The sequence below is a fragment of the Callithrix jacchus genome, chromosome 6, assembly GCF_049354715.1.
Source record: "Callithrix jacchus isolate 240 chromosome 6, calJac240_pri, whole genome shotgun sequence".
NCBI classification, from domain to species: Eukaryota; Metazoa; Chordata; class Mammalia; order Primates; family Cebidae; genus Callithrix; species Callithrix jacchus.
Genome location: NC_133507.1, coordinates 132,103,553 through 132,126,832, shown reverse-complemented (window position 1 = coordinate 132,126,832; position 23,280 = coordinate 132,103,553). Strand labels below are relative to the sequence as shown.

Here is a 23,280-nt window from a genome sequence, read left to right as displayed (position 1 = left end):
ATCCAGGTAAGAAGTGGAAGTACCCTGGCAGGAACAAAGCCAGATTATCCACACTGAGATAGGTAAGAAAATCAATTTCTTTTCTTTTTTTTTTTGAGACGGAGTTTCGCTCTTGCTACCCAGGCTGGAGTGCAATGGCGTGATCTCGGCTCACTGCAACCTCCGCCTCCTGGGTTCAGGCAATTCTCCTGCCTCAGCCTCCCGAGTAGCTGGGATTACAGGCACGCGCCATCATGCCCAGCTAATTTTTTGTATCTTTTAGTAGAGACGGGGTTTCACCATGTTGACCAGGATGGTCTCGATCTCTTGACCTCGTGATCCACCCGCCTCGGCCTCCCAAAGTGCTGGGATTACAGGCTTGAGCCACCGCGCCCAGCCTAGAAAATCAGTTTCATTTTACCCACATCAGCATAGCTCAGCATCAGGAGAGAACAGCCTATCTTGTGTGTGGAAAAAAAAGTGGTGCATGAGTCTAGCCTCCTGGGTTTTTGGAAGACTAACCTGGTGACTGGTTTCTGTCTTACCCCAAGTATCATTTGGATGCTTGGGGTGGGACAGGAGTAAGATCACTGAGAACAAAAACAAGTGGAGGGAGGCTTGCTGCAGCCAGAAAGACTTTGTGTGATTGAGAGAAGGTATGCAAGTTGAATCTTGGGAAAATAGTGGAGCATGCATCCAATATTCTGGCTCTTTGGAGGGCTCCCCAAAGGGAATGATTTCTGCCTCTCTGCCTCTCCTCACTTCAATTTCTGCCTTAACTAGCATAGTTTGTATACCTGGGGGGTCTTTGAGGACAAAGGAGAGTCATGGATCAGCTTGCTGCAACTGGCATGACTCAATACAATCAGGAGCTGCACAACTTGAGGTTTCATTCTCAGAGGGAAAAAGAAGTGGACTATGCATCAGAATATGTAGTCCTACATACAGACACCAGAGAAAGAAAGAGATTACAAGCTCCAAAAAAAAAAAAGGCAAGCTGCTCTTGCTTTAATTGAGAACTTAACTTGCACAGACCCAGAGAAGTTGCATCTCTCCCAAAAAGGTTTTGGAAGTTCTCAGAATGTCTAGCTTGGTGAAGGTCTTCCTTTGTATGAAGCCAGTGTGTAAACACAGGGAGGGGTGGCTGTCTCTTCAAATTCATGGACCCTATCACAAAATTGAGTCACATAAAAAAAAAATGGATATATGGTCCAAAGAAATAAAATAAATCTTCAGACAAACCTAATATAATAAAGTGATACAAACTACCTGGCAAGTAATTCAAAATAACTTTTGTAAAGATAAGATAAAACATCAAGAAAACAATGCATGAAAAAATGAGAATATTCAAAAATCAAAGATAAAATATTGTTTAAAAAAACAGACAGATTTTGGAGCTAAAGAATACAACTGAACTGGAAAAAAAAGATTATCAGAAAAGTTCAACAGTAGATTTGATCAAGTAGAAGAAAGAATTGGTGAATTCGAATACACCAATTATACAGTCAGAGAAACAAATACAGTGTGGAAAGCCTAAGGAAATTATGAGACATCATCAAGTGAATCAAATTATGGGAGTTTCCTCAGTAGAGAGAGAATGGGGTAAAAGGCTTATTTAAAGAAATAATGGTTGAAAATTTCCCAGATCTGGGGAAGAAAATGGACATCCAGATTCAAGAATACCAACAAGCTCCAACTAGTAGGATGAACCCAAAGAAATCTATATTGAGACACATTATGCAGATGCACCTCAGCTTACCATGGGGTAACATCCCAATAAACCCATCATAAGTTTAATATATCATAAATCAAAAATGCATTGAATACACCCAACCTATAGAATATTATAGCTTGGGCTACTCTATGTTAAACATGCTTTGAACATGGTTAGCCTACAGCTTGACCAAATCATCTAACATGAAGTCTATTTTATAATTAAGTGTTGTATATTTCATGTAATTTATTAAATGCTGTGCTAAATGTGAAAAACAATGGTTTTATATGTACTTAAAGTACAGTTTTTGCTAAATGTATATTACTTTTGTGCCATCATATAGTCAAAAATATCAAGTTGAATCATCTTAGATCAGGGACAATCGTAATCAAATTTTCAAAAGTCAAAGACAGAGAGAATTTTGCAAGTAGCCAGGAAGAAAAATAGTACCTTCTTATATGCAAGGAAGCCTTTATAAAACTGTCAACAGAAGAGAAAAAAAAAACTATCAGCAGATTTCTCAATAGAAACCTTAGAGGCTGGAAGAGAGTGACGATATAATCAAAGTACAGAAAGAAAAACCAAACTGTCAGCCAAGAATATTATATCAAATGAAACTACCTTTTAAAAATAGGGAAATAAAGATATTCCCAGATAGATAAAAGCTGAGGGAGTTCATCACTAGACCTGTCTTGCAAGAAAGGCTAAAGGAAATGCTTCAATTTGAAAAGAACACTAAACAGCCACATGAAAGCTTATAAAAGCATAAAACCTTGCTGGTAAAGGTAAATATATAGACTAGATACAGAATGCTGTAATCCTGTAACAGTGATGTATAAATTACTTCTAATTCTGGTATATAAGTACCTTGACCAGCATGTTTGTCCCCTTCAAAACTCCTTAAAATTTCATTGCCATTGTTACAGTATTAAGAGGTAGGACACTGAAGATGTGATTAGGATGATGGTTAACCCCCTCATAGGTGGGACTGGTGCAATTATAAAATGGTAAGTTTGACCCTCTTTTACATATTTCTGCCTTCCACCATGCAACAAGTCCCTTGCCAAGTGCTGACCCTTCAATCTTGGACTTCCCATTTTTCAAAACCACGAGCCAAAAAAAAAAAATTCTAATCATTATAAATTACCCAGTTTCAGGTATTGTGTTATAGCAGCAAAAATAGACTAAAAGAAGAAGTTAAAAGACAAAAGAATAAAATAGTTATGAAAATATGTTAACTGATACACAATATAAAAATGTAATTTGTGACAGTAACTGTGTAAAGGTAAAAAGTAAAGTCTTGAGTATTTGTAAGAGACTGAAATGATGTTGTTGTTTGTTGTCAGCTTAAAATAGATTATTTTAACTATAAGATGTTTTAAGCCCCATGATAAGCACAAAGAAAATAACTCTAGGAGATACACACCAAAAAGAGAAAGGAATCAAAGTATGTCACTACAAAAAATCATGGAAACACAAAAGAAGAGAGAAAAAGAGGGACAAAAAAAGCCATAAGACAGAAGACAGCAAAATGGCAATAGTAATACTTTTCCTATCAATAATTATATGTACATGAATTTAACTGTATAATTAAAACATACAGTGTGGCTGAATGGATAGAAAAAAAGACTCAGCTATGTGCTGTCTATTAGAGACTCATTTTAGATGTAAGGACACATATAAAGTGAAAAAACAGAAAAAAGATATTTTATGCAAAGGATACTAAAAAAAAAAAAAAAAACAAAAGAGAGCAGGGTTGGCTAAACTTACGCCAGACAAAATAGACTTTAACATAAAAACTGTCCAAAAAGACCAAAAAGACTAATATAAAAGGGTCAATTCACAGGGAAGATATAAAAATTTTGTGTGTATATGAAAAAAATATATATATACACAAATATATATGGGATATTAAAATATATATATGTGTATATATATATTTTTAATATCACATTTTCAATAATGGATAGAACATCCAGACAGAATATCAGTAATGAAATAGAGAACACTATAGATCAAATTGACCTAACAAACATATAAAAATATTTTGCAAAACATCATCAGAATATACATTCTTCTTGAATACACGTGGGACATTCTTCTGACTAGGTCACATATTACATAACAAAACAAATCTTAACAAATTTAAGAAGATTGAAGTTGTATCAACTACATGAATGAAACTGGAAACTAATTGTAGAAGAAAATAAAAAAATCATATATTTATGGAAATTAAACAACACACTCTTGAACAACCAATGAGTTAGAGAAGAAATCAACAGAAAAAGTAGAACATATCTTGAGACAAGTTAAATGAAAATGTAACATAACAATAGTTATGGAGGACAACAAAAGCAGTACTGAGCTTTTTATATTTTATAGCGATAAATACCTACATGAAAAAACAAAGATATCAAACAACCTAACTTCAATAAACCACAAAAAGAAGAATAAACTAAGCCTAAGTTGATAGAAAAAAATTAGAGCAGAAATAAAATAGAGAAAGAAAATAGTAAAAATCAAATTTGAATTGATTTTGTAAAGATCAACACAATTGGCAAATTTGACTGAATTAAGTTACAAAAAAGAAACATTCAAAAGCTTCTGCAATGCAAAAGAAATAATCTACAAAGTGAAGAGACGCTTCACAAAATGGGAAAAAATATTTGCAAGCTATCCATCTGACATAGGATTAATAAACAGAATATATAAGAAGTTTAAACAACTCTTTAAGAAAAAAATGTAATAATCTGATTAAAATTGGCAAAATATCTGAATAGACATTTCTCAAAAGATATATGCATGGCAAAGTTAATATGAAAAGATATTCAACATCACTGATTATCAGAGAACTTCAAATCAAAGAGATGAACATCACTGAGCATTAGAGGAATGCAAATGCAATAAGATATCATCTCATCCCAGTTAAAATAACTTTTATTCAAAAGATAGGCAATAACAAATGCTGGTAGGGATGTAGAAAAAGGGGAACACTTTAAATTAGAACATCCACTATGGAGAGCAGATTGGAGCTTCCTCAAAAAACTAAAAATAGAATTTTCATATGATTCAGCAATCCCACCACTAGGTGTATATTCCCAAAAAAAGGAAGTCAATATATCAAATAAATATCTGCACTTCCCTATTTATTGCAGCACTATTCACAATAGCCAAGATTTTGAAGCAACCTAAGTGTTCATCAACAGATGAATGAATAAAGAAAATGTGGAAAGATCCAAAGTTGCCAACTAGTCACAGCCAAGAAGAACTACTTCTACTAAGAGACCAGAGCATCAGGAAGACAGGCACACATTGAGTAGATTTTCAAAAGGAAGGCATTGAGAACAGAGAGAGGGAGCACACAGACTGAAGGAGGAGGAAGCTAGGAACATTGCACTGGGTTACCAACACCAGGACTCATTCTGGGCACTGCATAGCTCCTAAGAAGAGATGAGTTAAACAGGTGTGGAGTGGTCCTCTCTCAACATAGGCCTCTAGCATCTTAGCTACAGAAGACCCCACAACCCCCATGGACATTTAAACTTGCAGCACAGCCTCAGATGTCCAATTAGTATGAATTCTAGCAACCACTGCCATAGCTTTTTTTCAGGCTGACCACACCTAGACAGCTTCTGCAGAAGGGTCCCTGCCAGCAAGCACCTCCCCACAGCCTCACCCCACCACGTTGCCAGCTTGCATTCACTTGCAGCCTCCCTCACTGATTTGCTGGGGCACCTGAATGTGGAGGCCCAGCCACCTTGTCGCTGTCAGTTGCTGCTGGCACATGCAGCCAAGAACCTCACTGCACTGTTGCCACTGGCTCATATGCACAAGCATGTACCCTGCTGCCACTGCCCCAGTGAAGCACTTTTGCCAGCCCCCCACATTAGGGTGTTGTTGCCAATGGACACAGAATACCTTGGTCCTTTCAGTGCTGCAAGCATTTACTTTTAAGGGGCTAGAGAAAAAAGACATGGGCCTGGTTCAAGCCACCCAGATTTACAGCATGCAGCTGGGAGTAATTAGCTGAATCTTGGCCCCTTGAAATTGTCCAGAAATTAAGCCAGTCAGCTGAGCCCAACTTATACCACAATCAAATCCTCAAGGGCTTCAAAGAAAATAAAAGCAAAAAGCCCCATGCAAATGAGATATCATCTCACCCCAGTTAAAATAATGTTTTCTATATCCCTGCCAGCATTTGTTATTACTTGTCTTTTGGATAACAGTTATTTTAACTGGGGTGAGGTGATATCTTATTGTATGATATCTGACAGCACCTTCAAGCATTAAAGGGACATCAGCCCACACAGATGAGAAACAAAACAGTGTAAGAACTCTGGCAACCCAAACAGCCAGTGTCTGCATACCTCCAGATGACTGCACTAGCTCTCCAGGAATGGTTCATAACCAGATTGAAATGGCTGAAATGTCAGACATGGAATTTAGAATCTGATGGCACTAAAGATCATCAAAATTCAAGAGAAAGTTGAAACCCAATCCAAGGAATCAAAGAATTAAATGAAGCAACACAAGAACTGAAAGAAGAAATCGCCATTTTAAGAAAGTACCCAACTAAGCTGATAGAGCTGAAAATCTCACTATAATATTTTCATAATACAATCAGAAGAATAAAGTGAGCTGAGGGAATAATCTCAGAGCTATAATATAAGTCTGGATTTTCAAATTAACTAAGTCAAACAAAAAAAAGAAAAGAGAATTAAAAAGGATTGACAAAGTCCCCAAGGAATATGGGATTATGTAAAGAGACCAAACATATAACTCATTGGTGTCCCTGAAAGAGAAGGAGTGAGAGTAAGCTGCTCATAAAACATATTTAAGGATATTGTCCACAAAAATTTCCCCAACCTTGCTAACAAGGTCAGCATTCAAGTTCAGAAAATTCAGAGAACATCTGTTACATACTAAACAAGATGACTATCCCCAAGACACATAGTCATCAAATTTTCCAAAATCAATGTGAAAGAAAAAAATATTTAAAAAAGCTATAGAGAAGGGGCAGATCACCTACAAAGGTTACCCAATCAAGCTAACAGCAGACTTTTCAGTATTAGTGGGAGAATTAACCCCGCTGACAGTATTAGACCGATCATTGAGGCAGAAAACTGACAAAGATATGGAGGACCTAACTTGGCACTTAACCAAATAGATCTAACAGACATCTATATAAAACTGTGCCACCAAAACCAGAATATACATTTTTCTTATCTGTACATGGCACATACTCAAATCAACCACATGCTCAGTAATAAAGCAAGTCTTAACATTAAAGAAAACCTAAATCATTAACAACACTTGGACCATAGCACAATAAAAATAGAAATAAATACCAGGATGACCTCTCAAAACCATATGATTATAAAGAATCTTCTCCTGAATGACATCTGGACAAATAACAAAATTAAGGCTGAAATCAATAAATTCTTTGAAACTAATAAAAACCAAGATACAACATACCAGAATCATGAAACATAGCTAAAGCAGTGTTAAGAGGAAGGTTTACAGTGTTAAAAATCCACATCAAGAAGTTAGAAATATCTAAGATTAACAACCTAACACTGCACCTAGAGGAACTAGAAAAATAAGAGAAAACCAATACCAAAGCTAGCTGAAGAAATGAAATAATAAAATCAGAGCTATACTGAATGAAACTGAGACTTGAAAGACCATACAAAGATTAACAAAACCAAAAGTTGGTTCTTTTAAAGAATAAGATTGATAGACTGCCAGCTAGACTAATAAAAAAGAGAGAAGGTTCAAATAAACACAATCAGAAATGATGAAAGGGACATTAATACCAACCCTTCAGAAATATAAAAAACCCTCAGAGGGCATTACAAACACCTCTATACACACAAAGTAGAAAACCTAGATGAAATGGATAAATTCCTAGAAACAAACAACCTCCCAAGATTGAACCAGGAAGAAATTGAACCTGAACAGACAAATGGTAAGTTCTGAAACTGAATCAGTATTTAAAATCTACCAGCCAGAAAAATCCCTGGACCAGACAGATTCACAGCCCAATTCTACCAAACATATAAAGAAATTATCAATCCCACAGAAACTAAGCCAAAAACTTGAGAGGGAAGGATCCTTCCTAACTCATTCATAAGACCAGCATTATTCTGACACGAAAACCTGGCAAAGACACAATAAAAAAGAAAACTTCAGGCCAGTATCTTTGATGAAGATAATGCAAAAATCCTCAACAAAATAATAGTGAACCAAATCCAGCAGCACATCAAAAGCTAATTTACCATGTTTAAGTAGGCTTTATTCCTCAGATACAAGGTTGTTTCAACACATACAAATCAGTAAGTGTAATTCATCATATAAACAGAACTAAAAACAAAACACATGATTATCTCAATAAAGGCAGATAAGGCTTTCAGCCAAAACGCTGCTGAAAAAAATCACAGATGACACAAACAAATGGAAAAACATTCCATGCTCATGGATAGAAAGAAGCAATATCGTTCAAATGGCCATACTGTCCAAAGCAATGTATAGATTAGACACTATTTCTATCAAGCTGCCAATGGCGTTTTTCCAGAGAATTAGAAAAAACAACTCTAAGATTCATATGAAATCAAAAGAGAGCCTGAATAATCAAAGCAATCCTAGGCACAAAGAACAAAGCTGAAAGCATCACTACCTTCAGACTGTGTTACAAGGCCAAAATATCAGTTTTGTATCAGTTTAGTACTGATAAATTGACAAAGGTGACAATTACAAGCAATGGAGAAAGAACTACCATTTGACTCAGCAATTCTATTACTGGATATATATCCAAAGGGATATAAATAATTCTGTCATAAAGACACATTCACATGTTCACTGCAGCACTAGTCACAACAGTAGATCACAACCTAGATGCCCATCAATGAAGGACTGGATAAAGAAAATGTAGTACATATACACCATGGAATACCAAAAAAACAAAAACAAACAAACAAACAAAAAAATGAAATAATGTCCTTTAGCACCATGGATGGGGCTAGAGGCCATTATCCTAAGCATATTAACACAGGAACAGAAAACAAATTCTACCTGTTCTCACAAGTGGGAGCTAAACATTGAGTATATATTGACACTAAGAATGAAACAGTAGACACTGGAATACTTAAAGGTGTAGGCTAGGATGAGGTAGAGAATCAACTACCTATCAGGTACTATGCTCATTACCTGGGTGATGAAATAATCTGTATCCCAAAACCCCATGACACACAATTCATGTAATAAACCTGGATGTGTACCCCTTGAACCTAAAATAAAAGTTGGAAGGAAAAAAATGTGGTACATATATACAATGAAGTATTATTCAACCATTAATAAGAATGAGACCCTTTCTTTTGCAACTGGCATGGAACAGGACTTCATTATGTTAAGTGAAAAAAGCTAGGCACAGAAAGACGAATTTTACATATTCTCGTTTATGGGAGATAAAAAATTAAAACAACTGAACTCATGGAGATAAAGACTAGAGTTATGTCTTTATCCACGGGCTAGGAAGGATAGAGGTGGGGAAAGTGGGAATTATTAATGGGTACAAAGATATAACTAGATAGAATAAAAAATATCTAGTGTTGGATAGAACAACAGGGTGATTATTATTAACAATAATTTATTTTACCTTTTTAAACAACTAAAAGTAGAATTGAATTGTTTGCAACACAAAGAAAGGTAAATGCTTGAAGTGCTAGATACCCCGTTTACCCTGATGTGATTATTATACGTTGTATGCCTGTATCAAAATACCTCATGTGCCCCATAAATATATGCAGCTAGTGTGCACCCAAAAATTAAAAGAAATATTTAAATCAGCTTTAAATGGATTAAATAGTTAAAAGTTGCAACCATGAAACTCCTAGAAGACTCAGAGAAACAGCTTCACAACATTGGTCTGGCAATGACTTCTTGGATTGAACGTAAAAGGCACAGGCAGTACAAGCAAAAGTAAACAAGTGAAACTACATCAACCTAAAAAGCCATACAATGAAGGAAACAACACAGTGAAAAGGTGATCTTCAAAATGGGAGAAATTATTTGCAAATCATATACAAGCATACCTCATTCTGTTGCACTTCACAGATAATTTCGTTTTTTACAAATGCCAGGTTTGGGGCAAACCTGCATCAAGCAAGTCTGCTGGTGCCATTTTTCCAACAGCATGTGCTCACATCACATCTCTGTATCACATTTTGGTACTTTTTGCAATATTTAAAACTTTTTCTTTCTTATTATATCTGTTATGGTGATCTGTTCTCAGTGAAATTGGGTGTTACTATTGCGATTGTTTATGAGCATTGTGAACCACACCACATATAAAATGTCAAATTTTACCTATAAATGTTACATGTGTTCTGAATGCTCCACCACCATCGGTTCCCCCATCTCTCTCCTTCTCATCGGGCCTTCCTATATCCTAAGAAGCCACAATATTGAAATTAGGACAATTAATAATCCCCAAAAGACTTGTGAGTGTTCAACTGAAAGAAAAAATCATACTTCTCTCACTTTAAATCAAAAGCTAGAAATAATTAAACTTAGTAAGGAAGGCATGTCAAAAGCTGAGATAGGCAGGGTGTGGTGGCTCATGTCTATAATCCCAGCACTTTGGGAGGCCAAGGCTGGCAGATCACAAGGTCAGGAGTTCAAGACCAGCCTGATCAACATGGTGAAACCCCATCTCTGCCGGTGAGAATATAAATACAAAAATTAGCCAGATGTGGTGGCATGTGCCTGTAATCCCAGCTATTCAGGAGGCTGAGGCAGGAGAATCACTTGAACCCAGGAGGCGGAGGTTGCAGTGAGCCGAGATCAAGTCATTGCACTCCAGCCTGGGCAATAGGGCAAGACTCCATCTAAAAAAAAATAAAAAATAAAAAAGGCTGAGATAGGCTGAAAGTGAGAAATTTTACACCAGGTTGTGAATGCAAATGAATACTTTAAAAAATCAAAAGTGCAACTCCAGTGAACACACAAATAATGAGAAAGCAAGACAGCTTTATTACTGACATGAAAAAAGTTCAAGTGATCTGTATAAAAGATCAACTCTGTCACTTTCCTTTATGCCAAAACCTAATCAAGGGCAAGACCCTACCTCTCTTCAGTTCGCTGAAGGCTGAGAGAGGTAAGGAAGCTGCAGAAGAAAAGTTCGAAGATAGCATAGATTTTTTAACCAGGTTTAAAGAAAGAAGCCATCTCCATCACAAAAAAAGTGCAAAGTGAAAGAGCAAGTGCTAATGTAGAACCTACAGCAGAAGATCTAGCTCAGATAACTGACAAACCTGGCTACACTAAACAACAGATTTTCAGTATAGACAATGCAGCATTATATTAAAAGAAGATGTTATCTAGGACTTTCATAGCTAGAGAGGAGAAGTCAATGTCTGACTTCATAGCTTCAAAAGTCAGTCTGACTCTCTTGTTAGGGGCTGACTAATGCAGCTGATGACTTGAAGCCAGTGCTCATTTACCATTTCAATAATTCTAGGGCTTTTGAAAATTATGCTAATTATACCCTGCCTGTACTCTCTGAATGGAACAACAAAGTTTGGATGACGGCACATCTGTTTACAGCACAGTTTACTGAATATTTTAAGCCCACTATTGAGATCTGCTGATCAGGGGAAAAAAAAGATTTCTTTTATAAAATTACTGCTCATTGACAATGTACTTGGTCACCCAAGCGCTCTGATGGAGATGTGCAAGAGATTAGTGTTTTCATGCCTGCTAACACGATATTCTTTCTGCAGGATCAAGGAGTAATTTTGATTTTCAAGACTTATGATTTAAGAAATACATTTTGTAAGGTTATAGTTGTCATAGATTGTAATTTGTGTGATGGAGCTGGGCAAGGTAAATTGAAGCTCCTCTGAAAAGGAGTCACCATTCTAGATGCTATTTAGGAACATTTGTGATTCATGGGAGGGGTGAAAATATCGACGCTAACAGGAGTTTAGAAGTTAATGTAACCCTCATGGACAACTGAGGCATTCAAGACTTAAGTAGAGGAAATTACTGCAAATGCGATAGAAACAGCAAGAGAACTAGAAGTGGAGCCTGAAGATATGACTACATTGCTGCTATCTCATGATAGAACTCTAATGGATGAGCAGTTGCTTTCTAAGAATGAGCAAGGAAAGTGGTTTCTTGAGATGAAAATTCTCCTGATGAAGATGGTATGAACGTTGTTGAAACGATAACAAAGCAATTAGAATGTTACATAAATTTAGTTGACGGAGCAGCAGGAGGATTTGAGAGAACTGGCTCTGATTTTGAAAGAAGTTCTACTGTGAGTAAAATTATCGAATGCAGATAGCATCACATGATAGGGAGAAATCTGTCTTGAAAGGAGGAGTCAATTGATGTGGCAAACTTCATTGTTATCTTAAGAAATTACCACAGCCACTCAACCTTCAGCAACCATCACACTGATCAGTCAGCAGCCAGCAAGATCAAAGTAAACCCCCACCAGCAAAAACCTCAGATAATCATTAGTATTTTTTTAGCAATAAAGTATTTTTAAATTAAGATATGTACTTTTTAAGACATAATGCTATTGCTCACTCAATGTACTACAGTATAGTATAAACATAACTTTTATATGCACTGGGAAACCAAAAAACTTGTGTGACTCACTTTATTGTGATATTTCACTGCAGTGGTCAGTAACCAAACCCACAATATCTTCAAAGTATGTTTGTATATAATAAGAGGGGTCTTAGTCTGTTTGGGCTACTATAATAAAATATCTTAGACTGGGTAATTTATACACAACAAATTTACTGTTCTTAGTATGGATGCTGGAAAGTCCCAGATCAAGATACCAGTAGCTTCTGTGTCTGATGAGGGCTCTCTCTCTGCTTCAAAGATGGTGCCTTCTTGCTATATCCTCACAGGGCAGAAGAGGCACACAAGCTCTCTCAATTATGTTCTATAAAGGCACCAGTTCCATTGATGAGAGCTATACCCTCATGACCTAGTCACCTCCCAAAAGTTCCACCTCTTAATACAAATACATTGAGGATCAGGTTTCAACATATGAATTTTAAAGGGACACAAAATTCAGACAGTAGTAAGAGGTTAATGTCCAAAACATGTAAGAAACTCCTATAACTCAATAGCAAAAAAAAAAAAAAAAAAAAAAATTAAAATGGGCAAAGTAACTGGACAGACACTTCTCCAAAGATGACATACAAATAGCCAACAGGTATATGAAAAGATGCTCAACATCATGAGTCATCAGAAAAACTCAAATCAAAAATACAATACAGTAGCATATCACACCTGCTAGGATGACCATTATTAAAAACTAAAAATACGGAAACAAAAAGAAAAATAACAAGTGTTGGCAAGGATGTGGACAAATTGGAACACTTTCACACTGTTAATGCAAATCTAAAATGGTGCAGCTATTATGGAAAACAGTGGAGTTTCCTCTAAAAATGAAAACTAGAACCACCATGTAATTCAGAAATCCCACTTCTGGATATTTTCCCAAGAGAATTGAAATCAGAATCTCAAACAGATATCTGCTCTCTCATGTTTATTGGAGCATTATTGACAGTACACAATAGGTATAAATCTATCCATGGATGAATGGATAAACAAGATGTGGTATGTACATACAATAGAATATTATCAGCCATAAAAAAGGAGGACATTTTGACATATGCTACAACCTATATGAACCTTGGGGACATTATACCAGGTGAAATAAGCCAGTCATAGAAGGATTAATCTTCACAATTCCACTTATGTGAGGTACCTAAAATGCATAGAAGCAGAAAGAATGATGGTTTCTAGGGGCTGACAGGAGGCGAAAAATGGGAAGTTCAATGAGTATAGAGTTTCAGTCATGCAAAATAAAACATTCTAGAAATCTGCTATACAACATTGTACTTAAAGTTAACAACATTGTACCATACATTTAAGCATCACTTCACCACTTTGAACATCACAATTCTTGCCGTACATTGAGAATTTTGTGCCAGATCGTACATTTTCAAGCTCAAGACTGAAGCAGTTCTGAAAATGTTGTATTAAATTTCATTATTAAAAGTAGATTTTAAGCTATTTATAAACCAGTGAAAAACACAGATTCCAATGTATCGTGTATCACATACTAGCACCTTAGATACCTTCAATGCTTTGAGTTCCTGTCAATTTAAAAATAAGAAAATAGTACAACTTTGAAAAATAGAAGTTGCTTTCACATTTTATTGAGGTATATTGAAAGACCTTTTGTAGGTTTGGCTTTGATGGATTTTCTTCTGTTTCCCTAAAAAAGCCAAATTTATCATCTTTTCTATTTGTCCCTTTATCGGAACTTCCTAAGACAGTTAATAATATTACCAAATAAGTGGGTGTTCAAGGCAAAAAAGTTGCATGTTATCTGGGACCACTGGTTTTCAAAATGCAGTGTGGAACAGTAACATAAATTTGTGTTAGCTGGAACTTAGAAGTGCACATTCTAGGGTCCAGTCAAGACCTGCTAAGTCAGAAATACTGGAAGCAGGGAATGCCTCAACAAGCCCTCCAAGTGGTTCTGGTCTTGGTCAAGTTTGAAAACCACTGTTTAAAAATCAATCATCCCTTTATTCCAGTTCCATCTATAGTCAGTCGATCAGTCATATTTCTGTGCTTTTGCTCACACCTCCTCTTTTCCTTACCTCTAGTACACCCTTCCTTGAACCCAGGAGACAGCGGTTGCAGTGAGCCAAGATTGTGCCATTGCACTCCAGTCTGGGCAACAAGAGCAAAACTCTGTCTCAAAAAAAAAAAAATATATACATATATATATATATATAATCTCTCCCCACATCATTACAGGTATATGTACATCTCACTTTAATTTTTCTATTAAAATTTTTATACATTTTAAAAATATTTTTCTGATTTTTCTTTTGACAATATTTAATGCTTTTTTTCCCAGAACTCATCACACATAACCAGGAATTCCTGAGAGATGAAAGTGTCTAACTTAAAATTCATGAATACTAAGTTTTAAAAATAGAGAAGTTAACATATTTTCTATACACATTTAATTTAAAATTTAGTAATTTTAATTTTCTGGGTGTTTTATTTTAGAATACACACCCATATTTATAGGCCCACAAAAAATTCCTATGACCAAAGAACTATATCTGTATTGTTTAATAGACAAAATGATCCTGCTTTGGTTTATCCCCTCCACAAAGATGTTCTGAGAACAATGGGTATAGGACCATCTACTGTGATGCTGATAGAAGGCAGCTTGGATAGAACACTTGTAAAAAAATCAGTTTATATACATGGTATGTCTTCCCCACCAGACCCTCCACTCCTTACAAGAAAGGACCCTGTTATCTAATCCAGACCCTCTTGTGTATATGCAGTGTGGAACACATACAAGTGCACAGAAAATGTGTGTTAAACCATCAAACTGAAATAAAAATTTCACCAGCTAGAGAAATGGACTTAGAAATGTTTACTTAGATGCATTACATACTAATTAATTCTATATTGAACTAAGTTTTACTTTCTATTTTGTTTAGTATAGCTTTGCTTTCTAATCAATAGTAACCACCTGTTACTAAAAGCGCTTAATTATTAAGGCAGATTTTGTCCAGCAGGTGTCAGTATAGCTCAGTTTAATAATTTCAATTCTTAGTAAAGTTGAAAAATTAATGGAGATGATAAAAGAGAAAAATATTTGCACCCAGAATGGCGTTTCTTTGTTGACATTTGAGGAAATTGTATCTGAACAAAAAACAATCCACATAACCGTTCAAACATATTGGAAATACTGGAAGTGTTGACTTTTGACTTGACAGCAAACATGGTGTTAATGCCAAATTTCTTCCACTTTGAAGTTCCAAGTAGTTTAAACTACATGTCAGGTTATTGTTAGCTATAACCAGAATCAAAGGATGAGAGAGAGTGCAAGCCAGTATATATATGAATGTGCAAATGTGAGTTCTGTTGCTGATTGAGATTGTTTTCTGAAAATAATTTTGTTTCACTTTGCCAATTATTTACCTGTCTCTTCTTTCTCTGAAGTACTATTAACCACCTCTCTATATCTTTTAAAATGAAAAGGGTTTTCCATGGCTTTGAATTTAAAAGAACAAAGTATAAGAAAGCCCAATTTTTTTTCTTTCTTTTTTTTTTTTTTGAGATGGAGTCTCACTCTGTAACCCATGCTGGAGTGCAGCGGTGCGATCTCAGCTCACTGCAACCTCTGCCTCCTGGGTTCAAGCGATTTTCCTGCCTAGCCTCCTGAGTAGCTGGGATACCACACTCAGCTAATTTTTGTATTTTTAGTAGAGATGGGGTTTCATCATGTTGGTCAGGCTGGTCTCAAACTCTGATCTCAGGTGATCCATCCACCTTCGCCTCCCAAAGTGCTAGGATTACAGGTGTGAGCTGCCATGCCTGGCTCAATTTTTTTAATTGAAGGCAAATTCACATAAAATTCACCAAGCCTGAAGTATTTTGAAAGACTCGGGCCATCACACTAGCAAACTATTATAATTAACATTATTATTATTAGGCTTTTCCTAGCTCTGAAGAACAATTATACCTAATAAAAATTATATCTTTCCAGTAAGCCTGAAAAGGCATGTTTTTATGTAGACGTTGTCTTGAAATCAAGCCTTGTAACTTTTGGCCTCTGAATCTCTGTCCAGGTTCCTATCTCCCTTCAGCCACCAGTGCTCTCTCTGCACTCCAAGCTCACTTTTATTTCAGTTTCTTGAGGACAGCTACATGAATTCCCACCAAAGAACCTTGGTAGTTGTTGCATAGAGGTCTCTCTGGACCACTGCAGAGATAGGGCATTGGTATGCATAGAAGGTGGACCAAGAGGCTTTCAGGCTTCCCACCACACTCTAACGAGGGGAGATCAATTTTAATCAAATGGTTGTAATGGTAGCGATTCCCTCTTGTATTCTTATCCCAGCCAAAAGTAAATAAAATGGCTCTTTTGATGCTCAGTCTTCCCCAGCACACATGTACAATCTGAGACTCAGAGCTCTGTCAAATCTTGTTCATATTCTCCTTCACTCTTTCCCACCCACAGTCCCATCAAGCCTCAAATTGCCCTAAGACTCCCTGATGTACCATTCACGATGGATAGCCACTTATATAAAAATCACCTTCCTCTGCAGCAGCCCATTTACTGTACTTTTAAATTACCATATCTTAATAGGGAGAAAGGAAGTTTAGATTCTCAGCAATATTATAGGATAAAAAAAGACAAGTAGCAACTGACTTTTATTAATAACTTTGCTGGAAAGCAGCAAGGCAACACCTGGAATACTTATTACCCATTTGGCATGCTGTTCATCTCCATAGGTAAGATTCAACATGACAAGCCCTGTCAAAAGGAAATAAGCTCCATCTAGTTAAATTAGAATGATTAGGGTCATTTAGACAGAGGAAGTTTAATTTGTATGAATCTAGAAATTTTATACAAACTGGAATACCTAAGTATTTAATCTTCCCTGAAACTCAATTTAAAATTGAAAGAGACCATTGCATAAATCCATAATGAGTTGAGACATATTAGAAATTAATTTAACTATTGCCATACTGTAAGCATGTAGCCCAAGAAATCAAGAATTATTGCACTTGCAGTTTGTACACAATAATAGAAGAAAACATTCTGCTATAATTCAGTATTGTTTTATTTTATGAACTCCTTAAATAGACACTTGAGCATCCAAAGCAAACTTGAGTGTTTTTTCCATTGCTTTTTAAAAATTATCCTACTAAATTATGTTTCACAGTAAACAAAATTCAATCCTAACCTTACCTTCTCCAGTGGAGGCTCTTTACCTTTCTGGTGTCATGGACCACTTTAAGGTCCCTTTAAAAACTATGGATCGGGCCGGGCGCGGTGGCTCATGCCTGTAATCCCCGCACTTTGGGAAGCCGAGGCAGGTGGATCATGAGGTCAAGAGATCGAGACCATCCTGGTCAACAAGGTGAAACCCCGTCTCTACTAAAAACACAAAAAATAGCTGGGCATGGTGGCACATGCCTGTAATCCCAGCTACTTGGGAGGCTGAGACAGGAGAATTGCCTGAACCCAGGAGGCGGAGGTTGCGGTGAGCCGAGATGGTGCCATTGCACTCCAGCCTGGGTAACAAGAGCGAAACTCTGTGTCAAAAATAAATAAATAAATAAAAACTATGGATCCACTCTCAGAATAATGTTTTAAATATATAAAATAGAACACATAGGATTTTTGTGTTAAATATGCAAATAATACATTCAGAGAAAGCAACAGATATTGAAATACAGATACCGAATATTTCAAAATGTGTGATATAATAGTGTATGTGCTTTGACCACTAGGTCATCCTAAACTTGTGTGAGAACCCTGATTCGAATTACCTGGTTTAAATAAGTGATCAGAGTCCCTAAATCTTTAGCTAATTCCATATCTTAAGATAAACTCATTTAAAATAAACTTTCACCTGTAATGTGTAACAGTAATAAATCTTGAAGTGTTCCTGAAAACTCCTTAGTACCTTCTTTAGTGTAAACAGCATAATACCTTCCTTGAAAAGGTTGTGTTTCTTTCAACATTTATTCAGTGCTGATTCTGGGCTGGGTGTTATGAGGACTGAGTGCTGGAGAGCCAAGGCTAAAGAAGGCCTTGGAACTGTCCTGCTTCTAGAGAACTCAACAACTACTGAGTGAATGAGTAAATTACTAACTCCAACACCAAGTTGTACTTTTCATAGTAAGTTATGTATCAAGTACTGTTGGGCCCCAGAGGAATGACAAGCCTTCTGAAGTTGGAAGAACAGGAAAGACTGCAGAGAGGGGAGCCAGAATAGTAATCTGCAAAATCTAGAGAAATGTAGGAAACAAAGAGGAAAAGGCAGAACAATGGGGAAATTAGTATATGGAAAGGTTGTGTAAGACATGCAAAAGAAGAGCATGTTTGAGAAAAAGGTAGAGAGATGGGAGGTGCCAAGACCTAACCGTTAAAAGGTCTTAGGTTTCTCATTAAGCAGTTTGGACATTATCTTTTTGGTCAGTAGTTCCCTGAACCAGCATCATCAGCATCACATGGAAACTTGCAGGAAGTATATATTCTCAGACTCCATCCCAGACTTAGTAGCATGGAAATCTGGCAGTGGACCCTAGCAAGCTACATTTTAACAAGCCCTCCAGATGATTCTCTTACACAAAATGTTTGAGAACCATTGCTATTGAGATGAGAGAACTGTATCACCAATGATAGGCTCAGAAAATACATCCTCTTCTAGCTTCAGGAGTAACCAGTGAGGTTGGATCTGCAAATGAAATGATTATTTATGCATCTATGTGGAAGACGAGTTGAAGGAAAGAGAATGAAAGCAGGAAGACCATTAGGAGGCTGTGCCACGGGCAAGGGCAGGATCAAAACCAATGAGTGGCAGTGAAGATGAGCAGAGGGGACAGACTTGTCAGAGGATTCATAGATGCACCAGTTAAAATTGGGAAATAAGGAAAGAGAAATGTGAGAGATGACTTCTTTCTTGAGCAACGTTCTTGAAAGGCTTACTTGAATGTCCTTCTGGAGGCTCACACCTGGCCTTTGATTATGTGGCCAGAACTCATATTCAGGGTTCCTTTACAATGCAGTTTAGAAAAGGCACACCTAAGCCCGCTCTTAGTGATTGATAATGCATATATTTATTAATTTTAGAAAATAAACCATCAAAGGCCCAGAACTTTAGGAACAAAGAGATGAACACATCAATCACAAAGACCTAATATCAGGCTTCCTGGGAAAGTGATTGATCCAGAGCTGGGGAAGGGAAAACATAAGATGAGCTTGGAACACTTTTGGTGCCACAAAGTAAAGAAATGCTCAAAAAAAAGGAAAAGGGCATGTTGAAATGATAACAGGAACCAGCCTAAACTAGCATTGAAAGACCAAGTTTGAAACAATTTAGCAAGAAAATAAGTAATGATATTGGATTATGACCTAGGAGCATAACATCATTTGTGTAGTATTTGTGCCAAAAATTCATAGCCTCAATCTATTCATAAAACATCAGATAACACAAATTGATAAATATTCTACAAAATACACATGGACTCTTTTTTTTCTTTTTTTTTTGAGACAGAGTGCAATGCTGCCATCTCAGCTCATAGCAACCTCCGCCTCCTGGATTCAAGTGATTCTCCTGCCTCAATAGCACAGGTAGCTTGGATTACAGGTGCCCACCACAACAGCCAGCTAATTTTTGTAATATTTTTAGTAGAGATGGTGTTTCACCATGTTAGCCAGGCTGGTCTTGAACCCCTGACCTCAGGTGCTCCGCCTGCCTCAGCCTCCCAAAGTGTTGGAATTACAAGCATTAGCCACTGCACCCAGCCCACAGGACTTTTTTAAAATGACAAGGTCATGAAAATTGAAGGAAGACTGAGGGACTTACAAATCGGAAGAGACTGGGGAGACATGACTGAATGCAGCGTGGGATCCTGATTTGGATCCTGAAACAGAAACAGATGCATGGTGAAAACTGGTTAAAAACCTGATAAGATTTGAATAAAGTCTGTAATTTGGTTAATAGTATTCTAAGTATGCTTATTTCTTGGTATCAACGAATATACATTGCAAGGTGTTAATACAAGGGGAAGGTGAGTGAAGTATGGGCACTCTTCATAACATTTTGCAACTTTTCTATAGGTCTAAATTTATTTTACAATAAAATTTTAAATTTAAAAAAAGTGTTTCCATTTGAATCCATTTGCTAGTAGAACTGTTTCAGGTGGATGAACAACACCAAGTAGCTATTTTCTTGGGAGGTCTAATGGCTATAGTCACTGTAATTTACTTGGGTCTGGAAACCTTGTCTTCTGTGTCTTGAATCCCTAAAAAATTTAGTCAGAAGCAGAAGCTTCATAAACCTTAAGTTTCAGGACTGTTCACTGGCACAGGCCCCACTGAGTGTGATGCATTGCTGGAAGCTACAGAATATTCTGTCTTGGTAAGGAGGGGAAGCTAGGTTTCAATCAAAAGCATTTCTATGTAAGCAATTCTGATAAATTGCTTAAAGGGAGCTCAGAAGAAAAGAGACTCGAATCTCTAGACTCTGGTAACTTGCTGTGATTTCCTTTCTTGTTCTGGAAATATTCACTTTTAGGTATTCACTTTGTACCTAATTTTATTTAGATAGATAGATACATTTAGATAGAGTAAAGAGGGCCCCCTGAATTAAGAGATTCTGGCCCAACAAACCTGGATAAGCTTCTAAGCTTCCATACCTAGCATAGCTGCTCCATAAACATTTTAATAAAGTTACTTGAAAAATCATCTACACATCTGTAAAATGGAGTTGATAATATTGGCCAGTCACTGAACAGCAGAATTAGAAGTGCTGATTTGGGGAATTTTTTATAATAATTCTCTATACATTATTTTTAGCCTTTAAAAGTATTTTTACAGTTACACTAATAGCATGTTAGTACTTTTAAGATCCTTAGAGATCTTCCAAACACTTTCTTTGTGCAAATGAATGAATAGTCCGAAAGAGGCTGAGTAATTCAAGGACACAAAGCTAGTAGTGAGATTGATTGAGGACTGGGGCATAGGCATATTGATTTCAAAGAGGGTTAGAAGAGGGTTATCAGAATTTCTATACATTGCCTGAGCACAAACCCTTCAAATTTTTCTCCTACTGGTGATTCCTATTTCAGACCCCAGAACAGCATAAGATAGCTTTGTCCCTCTTGGTACCTTCCACAGAAACATAGTGCAATTTTAAAAGAAAATGATTCCATATTAAGCTAGTCTAATATGCATTAACCAAGTTCTAGGCAGAATTCTTAAGTCCAAGCAACTATGCTTCCGCATTAAATAAATAAAGCATAATAATATAGAATAGGAGCTGGAGTTGGGTTGGGACCAGGGTTAGAGGAACATTCCTTCAGGGCTGGGGAATCTCCTCCAGGCAGGTAAGTGGTCAGAACACTTGATGCCTGAAGACTTTTGCAGTAAATGCAGTCTCTCACCATTTCACAGCGATTCCAGGCTGAAACCAAATCCACTATTAGTTCATCCTCCATCAATCTGGAGGCAAGCCTAGAAATAGTTCCACTGCTGCCTTAATGGCATTTGGAATAGGAGCAAATGTTCTATGTGGTGGCGCCTGTTGGCTCTAATCAGATAAATTAAGGAGTTGAGCATGTTTCCACCATTTGGTTTAGTTTTATTTTAGTCTCCAAGTCCCTTTGCTCCTTTTTAAGGCCTGGCACTTTCTCACTGGTGAAGGCTACACTGCCTTATCACTAAGAGAATCTTCTTCAAGTAGAAGCACCACATGCCATATTTGTCCTAAAGGACACTCAGTGTCCAGCAAACCAACAGTGCAGCTGTTCTGTGACATTACAAAGGCTACCTCTTTGTCTCAGCATGCTTATAACCGACTCCCTTCAAAAACAAATTAATGAAGTCTACCAGAGAGAGCACACTAGATTACTTTTTAGAGTGGAAAAGAGCTTTTTTAAGATCAGGATGTAAATCTCAGATAAATAGGCTTTGGTTTTGTTTACAGAAACAAAATAAGGCGTAGAGTTAAGTAATAAGACCTAATTTTATCTTTGAAGAGAGTGACTACTCAAATCACAAATTTTCTCCCATCGCAGTCTATTCGGTTAAGGCATATTATCTGATACTCTGTTTTGTTTTGTTACCTACAAAACCTTCCATTTTACATAGTTCAAACAAATACTTATTTGTATTTCAGATCATTGATTCAGCTCTCTTTTCTTTAGCTTCCCTGTGAATCTATCCCTTAACATTCCTAGTGGCAGGTGAAATCTCATGACCACAATAACTGCAAATGACGTCATCCTGGGTTAAGTAGGAGTCCTCTCTTACAGTTGATTTGCTGCTAACATGAAACAGTTTTTCTTTGCAAGTTCATATATTGCCCTCAAAAATATAACAAAGAAAATGTAGGCAGGTAAATAAGGAGAAAGAGAAAAAGAGGGGAAGCACGATGTTAATGAAGTTGTTCTCCACCTTTTGCTATCTGCTTAACTAGCTGTAAACCATGCACTAAAGCTATTGAGTGGAGAAAATTTATGCTAGTCAAACTATTTTGCCAATGATTTATCTGTCAAAAACTCTTTAGATCACGGAGAAGTTAAGATTTTCACCTGGAGAAAGGAATAAATGATTCACAGGAGATGCACAATGTCTGGTTACTAGCAACATAAAAAAGCTCAGCAAAACTATGTAGCCATACAGTTAGCACAGAATTAATGAATACCAGTTTGTCCCTCACCAATGAGCTAACTTTGGAAAGATCTTCATATAGTCTCTACTTTAGCCTATTAAATAGAATCCCTTTTCCACATCTTCTTGTTATTCCTTATGTGACTACAGCCTTTTAAGCTACATTTCCACACAAATCTCCTGTACCAGTCCAAGCTCTTACAGGGAGTGCTTGCAATGGTGCTGGCTTTGTCTTACTAGCATTGCATTCATGTGTCAGGCATTGCACATAGTAGCCAGTCAGTAAATGTTTACTGAATTAATTAATGTTAAAAAGACAGCATTGTTTTTA

The 23,280-nt window shown here is 36.7% G+C and overlaps 1 long non-coding RNA gene across 1 annotated transcript in view; it reads right to left on the bottom strand.

Moving 5' to 3' along the window:
• The window catches only part of LOC144576703 (uncharacterized), a 69,147-nt gene that overhangs the window by 17,241 nt on the left and 28,626 nt on the right, over positions 1–23,280 (bottom strand). The window contains exon 2 of the long non-coding RNA XR_013519087.1: positions 20,143–20,200. This is a non-coding gene — a long non-coding RNA (uncharacterized LOC144576703). The remainder of the gene's footprint in view (positions 1–20,142; positions 20,201–23,280) is intronic.